This window comes from Eulemur rufifrons, chromosome 7 (assembly GCF_041146395.1).
Source record: "Eulemur rufifrons isolate Redbay chromosome 7, OSU_ERuf_1, whole genome shotgun sequence".
Classification (NCBI taxonomy): Eukaryota; Metazoa; Chordata; class Mammalia; order Primates; family Lemuridae; genus Eulemur; species Eulemur rufifrons.
In genome coordinates, this window is record NC_090989.1 from 253,002,683 (window position 1) to 253,018,344 (window position 15,662).

Below are 15,662 nucleotides of genomic sequence, written 5' to 3' on the forward strand. Positions count from 1 at the left end.
TATTAATTGGCCTGATTTCAATATTATGTTTCAGGGAATAAGGATACCCAAGGACAGGGAGAGAGAGGGGATGGCTGGTAAGTGGAGCAGTCAGAACACACATAGCATTTATCAATTAAGTTTGCCATCTTATAAGGACATGGTTTGTAGCACCTCAAAACAATTATTATACAATGGTAAAACAAAGATCACTGATTACAGATCTCTGTAACAGATATACTAATAATGAAAAAGCTGGAAATATTGCAAGAATTACCAAAATGTCACATATAGAGACACGTAGTGAGCACATGCTGTTGGAAAAATGACACCAATAGACTTGCCTGACATGGGTTGCAACAAACCTTCAATCTGTAAAAAGTACAGTATCTGCAAAGTACAATAAAGTAAATTGCAATAAAATGAGGCATGCCTATATTATACTCAAAGAGTATAATAAGTTGATAAATAAATACAAATTTATACTGATAAATTTCCTGATTATTGAAGTGGATTTTACAGTATGATTGTTTTAAAAGATGCAAGATTTGAAATCAGACCCAACCTCACAATTTTCTAGTAACTGAATTAATGTTTATGTAAACTACTCTAGATTGGAAAATATAGCATCATTGTTCTTTATCACTTATACAAACAAGACTAGGCCTTAGGTCTATGGCTTTAATGGAAACGATTTGTAACTCCATGTGTCAAATTCACCCTATGCCTTATTTTAATTTGCCATACCTTTTTTTCCACAGCAAAGACCAACAAATGAAACTTCACATTTGAAAGAGGCTCCGCAGTCAGATTTTGGTTCTAATATCCTACACAGCACTATCCTGGCACCCTGCGAGATGGAGGAGGAGCAGGCACCAAGCAGATTGCTGGAAATCAGTGACCACAGGCCACGCTTTCAGAGAGGTGAGAGGCTGGGAAATTACTGAGCAGACAGTGAACTTCTGGAAGGCAGGGACTTCTAGGTGTCCCTGGCACTTCGAAGAGTGCCTGACTCCTAGTAGACTTACAACAAATGTGTGCCGACTTGAGAGACAGTGGCAGCAAGTAGGTCCAGGGCTGAGCAGAAGGATTAAGGCCTTCCTTCTAGGCCTGAAAGAGAGAATCAGGACTGCACCTTTGGTGCCGTGCAGTCTGAAGAGTGAGGCAGACAGGACTGGGGTGCCGTGCAGGCAGGAGATGCTGACTAGCGTGGGGAAGCAGAACTGAGCTGTTTGGGCAGAGTGGGGCCTTGACAGAAGGTGGGAGGAGACTAGAGGTGAAGGGTCCTGAGGCGACCACCTCTCGCCTCCTGCTTGTGTGTATGTGCGAGTGCAAGGTGTGGACCAGCCACCACAGTAGAGAAGTGAGGTAGACGAGCCTCTTGCCATTTCCCAGTTGTATTAGCTTCCTGCAGCTGCCATAACAAATTACTGCAAATGGTGGTTTTAAACCACAGAAATGTATTCTCCCACAGTTCTGGAAGCTGGAGGTCGAAAATCAAAGCATCAGCAGGATCACATTCCCTCTGGAGTCTGTAGGGGTGAATGCTTCTTTGGCTCTTCTGGCTGCTGGTGGCTGCAGGCATTCCTAGGCTTACTTGGTTTGTGGCCATATCACTCCAGTCTCTTCTGTTTTCACATGGCCTTCTCCTCTTCTGTGTGTCTCTCCTTTGTGTTTCTCTTATAAGGACACTTGTCATTGGACTTAGGGCCTACCTGGGTAACCCAGGATAATCTCCTTGTCTTCAGGTAACACTCACAGGTTCCAAGGATTTTGGTGGCTATGATGGTTAATTTTATGTGTCAAATTGGCTGGACCATGGTACCAGGATATTTGGTCAAACATTATTCTGGATGTTTTTGTGAGGATGTTCTGGATGAGCTCCACATGCATACTGGTAGACTCCGAGTAAAGCAGATTGCCCTCCATAGGGTGGGTGGGCCTCATCCAGTCAGTTGAAGGCCTGAATAGATCAAAACTTCTGTCAAGCAACAGGGAATTCCATCAGCAGACTGCCTTTGGCCTTCATCTGCAATATCTGCTCTTCCTGGGTCTCTAGTCTTGCTGCCTTTGGACTTGAACAGCAATTCTTTCCTGAGTCTCCAGCCAACGTCCTCCTCTCAGATTTTGGATTCACCAAGCCTCCACAATTGCAAGAGCCAATTCCTTAAAAACTGTGTACACACACACATATATTTTTATATATACACATATTATATATATATCCTATACATATATATGAGAGAGAGAGAGATCCTATTGATTCTGTTTCTCTGGAGAACCCTGACTAATTTAGGGGGCCACCATTCAACCCATTATACCAGTATCTAATCTAGGGAAGAGCTTCTGAAACCTGAATATACATATGATCTTGTTCAAGGGCAGATTCAAGCTCCCAGGTGCTGACGGTGCTGCTGGTTAGAGTGACCAACACATCCCAGGACTACCTAAGTTTTAGCACTGAAAGTCCCTTGTCCCAGGAAATCTCTGAGCTCCAGGCAAACTGGGATGGTTTGTGACCCTATTGCTTGTCCATGAACCATACTTTGAGCAGCAAGGAGTTAGAGGTCTCTGTGGGAGGGGGAAATTGTGAAAATTTGGCCTTTACTCAAATATGGGGATCTGTAAGTGTTAATTCCCAACATAAAGTGTTATGGACGGTTGTACAGTTACTCTCTAAGGGTCTCCCTTTTCTAGTGCTTTTATTTCTTTGAATTTTCTATCAGATCATGTTGAAAGCTTCAATCAGGGTGGTTTCTTATCAACTCCCCTACAGTGGCTCAGCAGATGGACTCACCACTGACTTCACTGAGACAGGGAACTCCCAGGACACTCCCTTATCCTTCTTCCCCCACGCTGAACATTTCTCTATGCATTGACTTGCTCCCTTTTCCTTGGCTGGCAGATAGTGGAAGGAGCAAGCTTTGAGGTCAGCCAGAGCTGTGCTTGAATTCTGGCTCTGCATTTACTGTTGCTTAATCTTGGACAAATTAACTTTTCTAAGGTTGATACTACTTCTGAAGCGGTGATATTCAGAAAGCTGTTACCAGCAGAAGGAGATGCCTACGCAAAGCGCACACTCAGCGCCTGATGCTCAGTGAGGTTGCTTCTTCTCCCTCACTCCCCAGGCAGAAGGGTGGCATGGGGATGTAGGCAGTGGGGGAGGACACACCTCGGTCTCAATGGCTGCCACATCTGCTGTACCAAGCACTGCTTTAATCATTTTACTTATATCTTTCTTGGAATCAACTTTAAATCAATTCCTTCTTTTCACTTTGCCTTTCCTAACCAATACTATTTGTGAAATCATGGGTTCAACATGCTACTTATATATTTTTCCAACGTACAGTAAATATATTTAGTCACTTATTAGAGAGATATAGAGTGTCTTTTATGCTCTTGATAGAATTAACATGCTAGTTATATATATTTTTCTAATATACATTATAACAAATACATTCAGGTAGTCATTCATTCAGCAGAGTGCCTTTTTATGTTAGAACAGCCTGGCACAGTTCTAAGTTCTTGAGCCACTCATGCTGACCCCAGACTCCAGTCACCCTGCAATTGGGAAGGTCGATGACTTAGGAAGTTCTGTTATGCAGTCCTGAAGAGCCAAGTCAGGGTTCACCAAATTTTAGGCCTTGGGCTGGAAGCTTTCTTCTACTTTTCATATGCACCCCTGCAACTGGAGGGAGGGAAGGAAGTTAGAAGGGGTGGGATCATCTATTTTAGGGCCTGGGCACCTTGTTCTTGCTTTCTCATCTAATTTTTCCTTACCTGAGACTGAAATAGACTCAAGCCTGGCCTGAGAGCTTGCCTAGTGCGTGTGTGTGTATGTGTGTGTGTGTGTGTGTGTGTTTTCTCTCTCTCTTTCCCTTCATGTCCTCTTTCCAGGCAGCTGCAGGAGTAAATTGGCCCAGGGCCTGCAGTGAGTGGGCAAGCCAGCCACCCTCACCCCTTTTCTTTTCCCCCTACAGGCCTTCACCCTTCTCACATTGCTATGGGCTCCAGACCTCTGCACTGATAAGATCCCAGGATTCAGATTTGGGGACAGGAGTTTAACCCCCCCTTAGGCTAAGCTGAGAGCTTGCTGCCCAGCTTTATCAGCCTTTGTCAGACTTTGTGCTCCAGGGAATCACACTCTGCTTCAACCAATGTGGCGCCTCCTCATCTTCAGCAGGATTTGGCTCTGTCAGTTATTTCCTTTTCTTTTGCATTTGCAGTCTCTTCTTTTCTCTGGGGGCCTTCCCCTCTGTGTACCAACATGTCCCTCCATGGCAAAAAATATAACAATCAGTGCAAACTAGTTCTTTCTACCATCCTACCCTTTGCATGTCAGTGCCACCTCTTCCCTTCCTTTTATGGCACTGATATTGTGAGAGTGGGCTACCCGCAGGGTCTCCTAAAACTCAGCAGTGACGTCTCGTGACCTTCATGCCCCTCTGGAGCCTGGGACCCTGTCTTGGACCCACACTGGAAGGCTCTTCCTGGCTCATCTTCTCCTTCCCCTGATCCATGAGGGTCCTGGAGGGCTGTGTCCTCTGCCTCTTTTCCCCTCTCCTAGCACTCATCCTGTCTTGGAGCAGCCCCATCTATGCCATCTCCTGCCCTTCAACACAGCACACCTTCAGCCTTCACAAGAGAGCAGGGCTGCAGTATTTGTTTCATTCTCATTCCCTCTCAGAGCGCAGAACTAAAAATAGAACCGTGGAAAGCCTCATGACAAGGTCTCTGGGAAGTTCAGTGGGAACAACTCAGGGTTTCAGAAGGAAGTGTGATCCCTGGAGCCAGCTGGTTCAAAAGAACAAAGAGATTTATAAAGAATGAGACGTACCAGACCAGCTGCATTGCTTTCTATTGACAACACGCAAACCTGGTACTCAGGGGAATGTGCAGACAGACCTAGGTACCTGGGTTTCAGAGAGGTGTCAATCAAAGGCTGTCATAATAGCCCTATGGACAAGAAGACCTGGGCCAGGTGAGAATGAAGTGAAACCATTGTCCTAAGGAGTCGTGGATGGGACTTGGGGAAAAGGAGGGGCTCTGGAGGTACCACAACTGTCAGAATGACTCGGGGCTCCTCATGACATGTTGAGGGGAAAATAAAGGGCGGAGAAGTGCTCTAAGACTTCTGTGGGCAGGCCCTGGTCCCTACTGCTATTTCAGGGCTCCCCTAACACTCCAACTGTGATCGCCAGTGTTGTCTGTGGAGACCTGGAGCCCCTTACAGATGTTCCTTTGTACCAAGTAGTAGTAAAACCTGTTTAAAACTGGGTTCTGACTGCTGCTGGCAGAAAGCTCCCTGCTTCACCATGCGGCAAACAGGCGCCTGGCAAAAGAGTGAAAGGTGCTGTCCTAGAGCCACGCCCAAGTGCTACCGGAAGCCCAAATTCCTTCATGCACTTGTGAAGATCTGCTGGAATGTAATGTGGCAATAGAAGCAGGTGAAACTCGGGGAAAAAACAGCAGGAATCCCCAGGCTCTGATTTATCAACAACAGATATTCCTTGCTAAGGTGTAGAGCCCGCAAGGCACTGGTCTGGGCAGTGTGTGTGTGTGTTTGTGTGTGTGTATGTGGAATATAAAATAAAATATGCAAACACAGAGAGGAAGAGTAGAAGATACGGGTGGTAGGGTAGAATAAGAGCTGAAGTCAGGATCAGGGAGCCAGAGGAAGAAATGAGGCCTGTTGAGACCTGTGGCCTAAGGGACGTTGACCAGGGAGGCCAGATGTTGATAGGAAGAGCCCATGACTGGGAGACGCAGGGCAGCAGAAGGCCCCAAGGGTTGTTAAGAACATGCAGCACCTTCCCTTTTCCTTCTCGTCTCTCTTCTGTTTTGGGGGGGTCAAAATCAAGAAAAATAATTTCGACATTTTACCCTCAAGGTTTTCTTTCTTTTTCTTAACATATTTATTTTTGGGCCGGGTGCGGTGGCTCACGCCTGTAATCCTAGCACTCTGGGAGGCCGAGGCGGGTGGATCGCTCAAGGTCAGGAGTTTGAGACCAGCCTGAGCAAGAGCGAGACCCCGTCTCTACTAAAAAAAATAGAAAGAAATTATCTGGCCAACTAAAATATATATATATATAAAAAAAAATTAGCCGGGCATAGTGGCGCATGCCTGTAGTCCCAGCTACTCGGGAGGCTGAGGCGGTAGGATCGCTTAAGCCCAGGAGTTTGAGGTTGCTGTGAGCTAGGCTGATGCCACGGCACTCACTCTAGCCCGGGCAACAAAGCGAGACTCTGCCTCAAAAAAAAAAAAAAAAAAAAAAAAAACTTATTTTTCATGAAATATATCAAATACCGAGACAAGAATAGGAAAAAAGAATATAGCAACCCAGCATTTAAATGTTAGCATTATGCCATTTTACATCAGATCTTATAGTTTAAAAAGTAAATACCACAGATGCAGGAGAGACCTACTCTCTTTCTGTTTCTATCAGCTTATGGTCACTGGGGCTGCCTTCTGGCCACGAAGTACAAGTCACTCTGAGAATCACAGTACATAGGTCTTGATGCAAGAAGGCAGGTACTGAAGTAGACTCTAAATTCCCTCTCTTGCTTGGAAGGGGGTTAGACAGTGGAAGGTGGATGTGTGTGGGAAGGTCTGTGTTAACTGAGGTCTAAAGAAACAGGATATCTAAAGAAGTTTTCAAGCTGTACCCACGTAATTAAGAGTACCCGCCCAAGCATTGGCACCAGTTTTTCTTGTTTATGACTTTAATCTTACTGGTTGTCCTTTCATTCACATGTTTATTGAAATTTTATACTCTTATTTACCATGTGCCCTTTTAAACACCGGGGTTCATGAACCATTACTATAATTTTCCACTTAAATGACTTGATCTGCAGATAGGTGTTACCATACGTACCCAAATATTTCCTGTTTATTCCTGCAAAATTAGAATAATAGTACCTATTTCAAAGGTTTCCTGAGGATTGAGATAAAGTATATTATCACCTAGCACAGTAACTGGCAGTATATGGTACTTAGTAAATGTTTTTTCTCCTTCTTTTCTAATTTCTCATAAAGCATCTGTTTAAAACTCTATTTAGAATTCTCAAAAGTTGCCAATAAGCATCATAGTCATAGTTTCTGGAAACTATTTTTGGTGCATTTATGAAAATTGTGGCATTTGCTTTCTTCTGATTAGCCGAGATGCCGGAAAAATTACAGGAATGAATAGTATTAAATTATAATTTTTTTAAATGTAAAAACATGGCTTTTGTGCAAATATAAAATTAACAGAGGTCGAAGATTTTATTCAACTCATTAATTGATGAGAGTACTAGTAAGATGTTAAGACTGTTTCAAAAGAAAATTTAAGAAACAGAGGCAATGAAGAAAGATAAGATGGTTTGCTAATAGATGCAAAACTGGTTAATATCTTCTAGTGCAATAAAATGTAATGTTTGGGGTTCTCTTTTCTATGGAGGAGAAATCAAATGTGTCTTTACTGGCCAAAAGTTATTTGCATAATTATGGACAAGAATTTGCGTTACTATCAGTAAGTGCAAGCTTACTTCAACTCCTACAGAGTTGTAAACCAGCCTAGTCAATAAGAAATCAGTCAAATTGCACAACTTTATAGAATCAGAAAATCCCAGAGATTCCAGTTGGCAATGATAAGAATTACACTGAAAGAAAAACTAGTAATCTCCTTTGCCCATTTCCATATCTTGGACCATTTTCCCTGATAATCCTTATACATTTAGAATGTTGTCTAGGAGGAGGAGGCCTTGGAATTTTCTTACTCTGGGTTGTGGGACCACAAAGTCAGCCTGGGGTAGCCTAAATCTATATACCTGGGTTCCTATCGTAGCCAGTTTCTTACTCCCAATCACTGGGGCATAATAGGGATTAAGCAGAGGGTGCTTGGGCATCCAGTTTCAGCATTCACCATTTTATTTCTATATTTGGCAGTCTAGGGGCTAGCTGTCCATTATGTAAGGCCTCTCTGTCTTAGTCAGTTTTGTGTTGCTATAACAGAACACCACAGTCTGGGTAAGTTATAAAGGACAGAAATTTATTTCTCACAGTTCTGAAGGCTAGAAAGTCCAAGACCAAGCATCTGGTGAGGGCCTTCCTTCTGAGTCATCCCATGTTGAAAGGCCAAAGGGCAAGAGACTGTGAGTGCAAGGAGCAAAAGGAGGCCAAACTCACTTTTATAACAGCCCGCTCTCACGAGAACCCACTCTCACAAGAATGACATTAATCCATTCATGAGAGCAGAGCTCTCATGACCTAATCACCCCTTATGAGGCCCCACCTCCCAACACTATTGTATTGGGGATTAAACTTCCAACACATGAACTTTGGGGGACACATTCAAACCACAGCAGCTTCCCTCCAAAAACTGCCCCAACAGGCTTTCCAGACTATTCTCCTACTTGCAAACCCTCAACCCTTCTCCCTTGCAAACCCTCAACTCAAACCAACGAAATAATTAATATAACCTTAAATTTATAAAACCGTATGGTTTGCTAAACAATTAAACATGTACTACCTTGAAATATCTCTTGTGTCACATTTTTAAACTTGTCTACAATTTTAAAAGTTGTTCTTATTTCTTGTGTTTTCAATTAAGTTGTACTTCTTTGATAGTAGAAACCATTCCCCTTTATCACCACCCAATATTAGGTGTTATATAAATATTTGTTGATTGAAGAGCTAAATAGAAGGTGTTAGAATAGAGTCCTTTCCTGCTCAGAAAAATTCTTTGACTTTCCATTACCTTCAGAATAATGTGCATACACCTTGCTAGAAATCCCAAGCTCCCCCTCAATATCGTCCATTTCTCATGCCTGGCCAAATGCTTACTCCCAAATATTTATTTTTGCATCTCTTTATCTTCTCTGCCAACTTGGAATGCTCTTTTACTGCACCTTCAGGGCTTAATTGAAATGCCATCTCTTCCATGAAGCCTTCCCTGATTCCTCTAGATAGACGTTATCATGTTACTTGCCTTGTTCTCTAAACATCTCCTCTAGTGAGATGAGGCAGGGTGCAGGCTGTGGCGCCCAACTGCCTGAATTCACTTATTATTTGTGATTTTTGGTAAGTTACTGTAGGAGACCAGAATATGCCACCCCAAAATATGCCACTTTTAGCATAAGGACTATTTTGAGCTGATTATTTTGAGAAACTGCAGACACAGGAAGCTCTGAAAACAGAGGAGAAATAATCCTTTTGTAAGGGAAATTTAACCTATAAAAGAAATCTCCATTTGTAAATGTGTCTTCCTTTCTGTATCAGGAAGAGAAGGATGACTCTAAATCACTAGAAGCTCTTCTTTCTCCAGGCGTGGTGGTTCATGCCTGTAATTCTAGCACTTTGGGAGGCAAAGATTGGAGGATAACTTGAGGTCAGGAGTTTGACAACAGCCTAAACAACATAGTGAGACCCCTCTCTCTACAAAAAAATAGAAAAATTAGCCAGGCATGGTGGTACATGCCTGTATTCCCAGTTACTCAGGGGGCTGAGGCAGGAGGATCGCTTGTGCCTAGGAGTTTGAGGTTGCAGAAAGCCACAGCACTGCACTCCAGCCTAGGTGAAAGAGTGAGACCGTGTCTCAAAAAGAAAAGAAGAACTCTTTTTTTCTCTGTTCTACAAATGATGGTATTTATGCCTGAATTCAAAGCCACGTCTTTCAGATTTATTAATTTCTCTGGATATCATGGATACCTGAGGGATACATGTTATTAAACTTCTATTTGATTTTCTCTTGTTAATCTGTCTTTTGTTATAGGGGTCTCTAACTACTCAACTACAGTGCTAAACCATTCTGTGCCTGAATTTTCTAACATAAATTTGGAGAGAATACTACTGCTCACATCATAGGGTTTTTGTGAAGATTAATACATGTAAACATTTAGAAGAGCCCAGTAAGAGTTAGTTATTATTATTATTCCTTTTGGATGCTCTCATAATTCTTTACTAGCGCCTGTTTTAGAGTTCTTAGTTCATTCTGGGTTATATGTATTTTATTTACTTATTTCTGTCTCCGTCACTGAAGTAAGCTCCTTAAGGGATGTTTAGGGAACAACTGGTGAGTGAATGAACAAATTAAAGACTTTTTGCTCATAGTATGTGGAATTTTTTTGTGCGTGTGCCAAAATATCACATTGAAGGATTTTTTTTTAAACCACCAAACCTATGAAATGAGCTTTTATTTTACAATTTCAGGCAACTGTTTGATCCAAAGTGTAATGTTTGGATATCCCTGAAACTTCCTATGGCACCAGGATCTTTACTATATAAATAATCTTTGATATATTTGTTTTCTGGGTGTAAGTCAGAGTAGTAACTTGATAGTCAGTTTGTCTTGCCTCCTAAAATTCACGCAGATTGTTTTTTCCTAGTAAAAGCCCTAGGCTGAACAATAGGTATCTTATCACTATCGAGTTACATGACCTTGCGCAAGTCACTTCTACAATCTTGAGTTCTGTTTCCTCATATTTTTTTTTTTATTTCAGGATATTATGAGAGTACAAATGTTTTGGTTACATTTTATGTCTTTGCCTCACCCAAGCAAGGATTAGAAGCATGCCCTTCCCCTCTACAATGCTCACCGTGTCCACTATTTCTTCATTTGTAAAAGGAGGTGAGGCCGGGCGCGGTGGCTCACGCCTGTAATCCTAGCACTCTGGGAGGCCGAGGCGAGTGGATCGCTCGAGGTCAGGAGTTCGAGACCAGCCTGAGCAAGAGCGAGACCCTGTCTCTACTAAAAATAGAAAGAAATTATCTGGCCAACTAAAAATATATATAAGGGGGAAAAAAAAAAAAGGCCGCACTGTATAACTGTCTTTATGCCTTCCTTGCCCCGGTATAAAATTAGTCCATGCAGAAGGTATAAAATTAGTCCATGCAGAAGGTATAAAATTAGTCCATGCAGAAGCAAAGTGCCATTTAAGGTGTAGATGATGTCAGCCGTTTCCAGGGGCGGCACTTAGCGGGTATTAAGTATCTCGAACTCTGCAGGTGAGTTTCCATGTTGCAAGAAAAACCAGCTGCCTCCGGCTTTTAAGAATTTTAACCAACCATCTAAAACACTTTGCATTTTAGTTTCCATTACGTACTGGGTTTTGAACCATAGGAGGAAATTTCTCTGAAGAGAAATTGTTCCCATTCAAGCTTTTATCAGAAGTTAATCCCGGCCGGGCAACCTTATGCGTAGATGGAGCCGACCTTAGTTTAAATGTGGCTTTTGTGTTGCCCAGTCACTTTCCAGACTAGGGGATGTGGTGTCAAAAAAAGGCGTAAAATAAATGCTTTGCAGCCTTTTCCTGCCCTTAGATTTGATATGTTTGAGGTAGGAGCTGCATAAGTAGCAGTTTAAAAAAAAAAGAATGTAGGTAACAAACCCTGGTGTCTTAGAGACACCTGTAACTGTCACAACTAGAATCTCAAATACTTTCATATCACATTACTCTTGTTTCAGATACCTCAAAATATCTTACCCTCATCACTTCTCCAAAATCAGTTATTAGACCTCCTGCAGATCTTGTCATTGAATGCATTAATAAAGTAGCATTTATTTTCCATATCTCAAATTTGTTTATGTTTGGATAGCTATATTTCAATATAATTGGTTCCATCCTTTGTGCTTCTTTATGAATAGAGACATTACTCTGAGAAGCAGTCCCTAGACTTCACCAGCCTGCGGAAGGAGTGAGTTCAGGGCACACAAAAAGGTTCAGAACCGACAAAGGCAGCTGGCCAAGGAGAGGCTCTGAAAACACAGGCTGTGTCAAGTTCCGTTTCTACATCCTTTTCAGAAGACACAAAGCCCTTTGTTGCCCATGTCTGCTGCCCTCTAAAGTTGATTGAGGGCCAACTTAGAGAACAGGATGATGACGTGGGAGAGGAGAGGGTGGAGGGCACGGAGGCATGCAGAGGAGAAAGGTCACGGCCAACTCACCCACCCCGCCCCCAACACGCAGGTGCTGGACTGGGAGGCCTGGGGGTCTTTGGGGAACCCCTCGGCCAGCACCTGCCAGCTGCTTGGACTTCTAATTCCCAGCCCACTGGGGCCACCCTGCCTGTTGAAAAACTCTCAGACTCCAGACATCTTTCCCTCAAGAAGATAAAGATGAACTTTATGGTCTTTATCTGATGACTCTACTGATATTACTCATTATACTGATAACAATCAAAAGCTCAGCCCTCAACGATAACTGGAACTCTGCAGTTTCCCTGTTTCATTAAGAAGGCTATTGTCGGTCTGGCCAGGCAGCAAGGACACGTGGACACTTGGGGATGGGTGGGTGTGGCCAGGAGCCAACAGGAGGGCTTGCGGAGCAGAGGGCAGGGGCAGTGTGAGGCTGGCTGCGCTGATCTCTGGGAGGGCAGAACTCCAGGCTAGAGAGCAGCTTCTTGGGATTTATTGCACCAGGAATATTTCCCTGAATAGCCCCAGCTACGTTGTAGATTGACGAGAAGTGGGGGTTGTAGGAAGATAATTGCAGTGTGGACAGAGCCTCAGGTTTCTTATTTGGTAAAGGGGATGTCTAAAGAGGTGCATGTCAAGTAAAGGGTGCACCCTTCGTTTTTTCTTGGGACCCAATGCTGTCAACAAGCCAGGCCCATTTACTTGCTGAAGGGTGGATAGACACTTGCTGGCTGGGGGAAGATTAAGGAAGAAAAAGTCCCTTTGCTCCCCACCGCCCACATGAATACCGCTTGGAACAGCTCCTGAATGGCTGGGGGACAGAGAGCGGTTGGTTTTAACAGCACCTGGTGTGCCTACTACATGTTACTGTTGTTTCATTAAATCCCCTCCAACAATGTTACGAGGTAGGAACCATTCAACTCATTTTTCATAAGATTAAGAAATTTGCTTCTGCTACACATGCCCTACCTTCTAATTTGATTTTGTGATTGAAAAACGCCTGTTCTTTCCTTTTGTTTGTTTGTTTATTTAGTGCCTTGAGCGTGAAGAGATTTTAATCTCTTTCTAATTAACAAGCACTGTGAGGGTGAGGCAAGGCAACACCTATGCTGTTAAGGTGTGTGGTGTCATTGAGCCACACCTGGGTCCCAGCCCAGGCCTATCTCTAACCCCCTGCTTGACCTTGGGTAGCTCCCTTTTCCCAAGGCGCCTCAGTTTCCTCACTGGTAAGTTCACCCCCAGCTGAAGATGTGTGGCCTGGGGAGGAAGGAGGAAGGGTGGCTGGAAAGCAAGTAGGCAGATGGGCAAAGTCTGGGAGTGAGGCCAAGGCAGGGAGAACGAGTGAGCAGTGAGGCTCTGAGGGGTGGCTGAGTCCTGGCCTGGGAGAGACAGGGTTCAAGGCAGGCACTGGTGTAGGGACTGATCCCTGGTCCTGCTCAGAGACCTGTTCCGTGTCCTGGCCTGAAGCCCTCTCCTGGGTGTGGACAGGCAGAGAACAGAAGCGTTCTTCCGGCACTGGCGCCTCTCCTGCAGCAGGAGAAAGGACTTGTGGGCTGTAGTCCCGCCCAGCCAGTTCTGTGTTTAAATGTTTAAACGTAGTTCTATGTTTAAATGAAGGAGGAGGGGAAGAGGGGTGGAAAGCAAGTCCTTCTGGTAGCTTTAATTAATTTATTTCTAATATGCTATCTTTAGATATTTTTTTCTGCTACTACAAATAAAATATACATATTGTAAAATATTCAAACATCACAAAAATCTGAAATTGCTGGAAGTAATGTTTCACCCCCAAAGCAAACCACTAATTTCTATGCACTCTTTGTATGTGCTTTTTCAGTCCTTTATTTTTCTTTTCTTTTCTTTTTTTTTTGGGGGGGGGTAATGTAAGAACATGTTTATCTTGGACAATATAGAAGTATTTGGATTAAAATATCAGAGAGCTCGGCTTCCACTCCCTGCAACCTCTAGAGCACTAACGGCAGTGGGAAGGCAGCTTCCGGAGGCCAGCACAGTCCAGCCTGCCCACGGCCCCTGCCTCTCCACGAATGGGGTGGGTCCTCCCACCTCCCCAGGGTGTGGTGGGGAGGTGAGGGGAGGCCGCAGCACTCCACTAACTCTTCAACCCCTCTGTCCTTGGATAGGTGGGATAGGGGTGAATATTAATGCCAGTAGATCTGGTTTCACGCTATCTTAGCATATCCCCCATATGTGGTCCAGTTCCTCCCTTGGGATGTCGGGGAACTAAGCATGTATCATGCATGAGACCTCAGACTTTGAGGTCTCAGCTGAAATGGAGACAAATAATCCCATCTTAATGTCCAGTCACATGTAACTGTACCATCATTTATTTAACCAGTTTTTATTGATCCACATCGGGATTGTATCCTGTGTGTGTGTGTTTGTGTGTGTGTGTGTGTGTGTGTGTGTGTCTGCGCATGCCCCGAAGCAAGCCCCCATGTGCTATTACAAACAATGCCTCGGGCAGGCTTTTAATTTAGCTGCTGATTCCTGTGAAGGATTGTCCTTTTGGCCTCCCTACATCGTCTAACCAGTCCTAGAACAGGTCCCCCTGCTCTGCTTCTCAAACTGGGAGAAGCTTGCCCCTGGACATACCCAATATGTGCCACAGGGCTGGCTATAAGAGCATCACATTTACTTAATGTTTTGGTTAAAAAGGGGGCTGTAACGTAATTATTAAGTACTCAATACAAGAGGGATGTTTTGGAAGCCCTCTGGGTGTTACTCTGTGGCAGTGAGCTGCTTGGGCCTTTCTAATTTGATTTTGTGAGTGAAAAATGCCTGTTCTTTCCTTTTGTTTATTTATTTGCCTTGAGCCTGAAGAGATTTTAATCTCTTTCTAATCAATAAGCACAGTGAGGGTGAGGCAAGGCACACCTAAGCTGTTAAGGTGTGTGGTGTCATTTAGAGCACACCTGGGTCCCAGCCCAGGCCTGTCTCTAACCCCCTGCTTGACCTTGGGTAGCTCCAGGCCTGGAGGTGGCATCAGTCATTTCACAGTCATTCTCCTATGCCCCCAGGAACGTTTTGTAAGGACATCTTGAAAAATACTGCCCGTGGTAGCCAGCCTCCAAGATGGTCCCAGTGATTCTGGCCTCCCACGTTGATCCTGGTATCCACACCCTTGGCTGGTCCCTTTCCACATTGTACCAGGGTTGGTCTGTGTGACCAATAGAATATGGCAGAAGGGATGGAAAGTCACCTCCAAGATAAGGTCATAAGGTTACTAGGTTACAAAAGACTCGAGCTCTCTTTCTTTCTTGGATCATTTGCCTTGAGAGAACAAGGGAGTAGATACCGGTAGGCAATGAAAAATGTTCATTAGACAAAATATCTAGATCCACAAACCCAAGCACCTAGTCCAGAGAAAAATGTTGTATTTTCTGTTTTAGAAGAAACTGAATATTGTTGTGCTCTTTTGTTAGTAGGAAGCACAAGAATTGATTTTTCATTCAATTCTGGGTTTCAAGTATCTATCACTAGTATGTGAATGATTCCAGAATCTTCTTTCCAGACCTTTGGAGGGCGCCTTTAGTCTCTTAGGGAAGGTGTGCACAGGAAAGGCGTCAGTTAAGAGCCTGACATGTGGGTAGTTAGCACTTTCACTTCCACTAAATTATTTTAGTCTCTTTGCTTCTGTGAAATATCTTATCCCCACCTGATAAATGAGGAAATGCCCAAAGAGATTAAGCAAATCACCCACATTTAGCTAATTAGTGGCACATTCCCAGTATTAATTAGGATTCTCAATAAACTGGAGTTAAGTTAGCTAAG

The 15,662-nt window shown here is 43.7% G+C and overlaps 1 non-coding gene across 1 annotated transcript; it reads left to right on the top strand.

Moving 5' to 3' along the window:
* The first annotated feature begins 11,184 nt into the window (after nucleotides 1-11,184).
* On the top strand, nucleotides 11,185-11,318 carry LOC138388984 (small nucleolar RNA SNORA13). The gene has a single exon (XR_011234431.1). It is a non-coding gene; the product is annotated as a small nucleolar RNA SNORA13 (small nucleolar RNA).
* The last annotated feature ends 4,344 nt before the right edge of the window (nucleotides 11,319-15,662 follow it).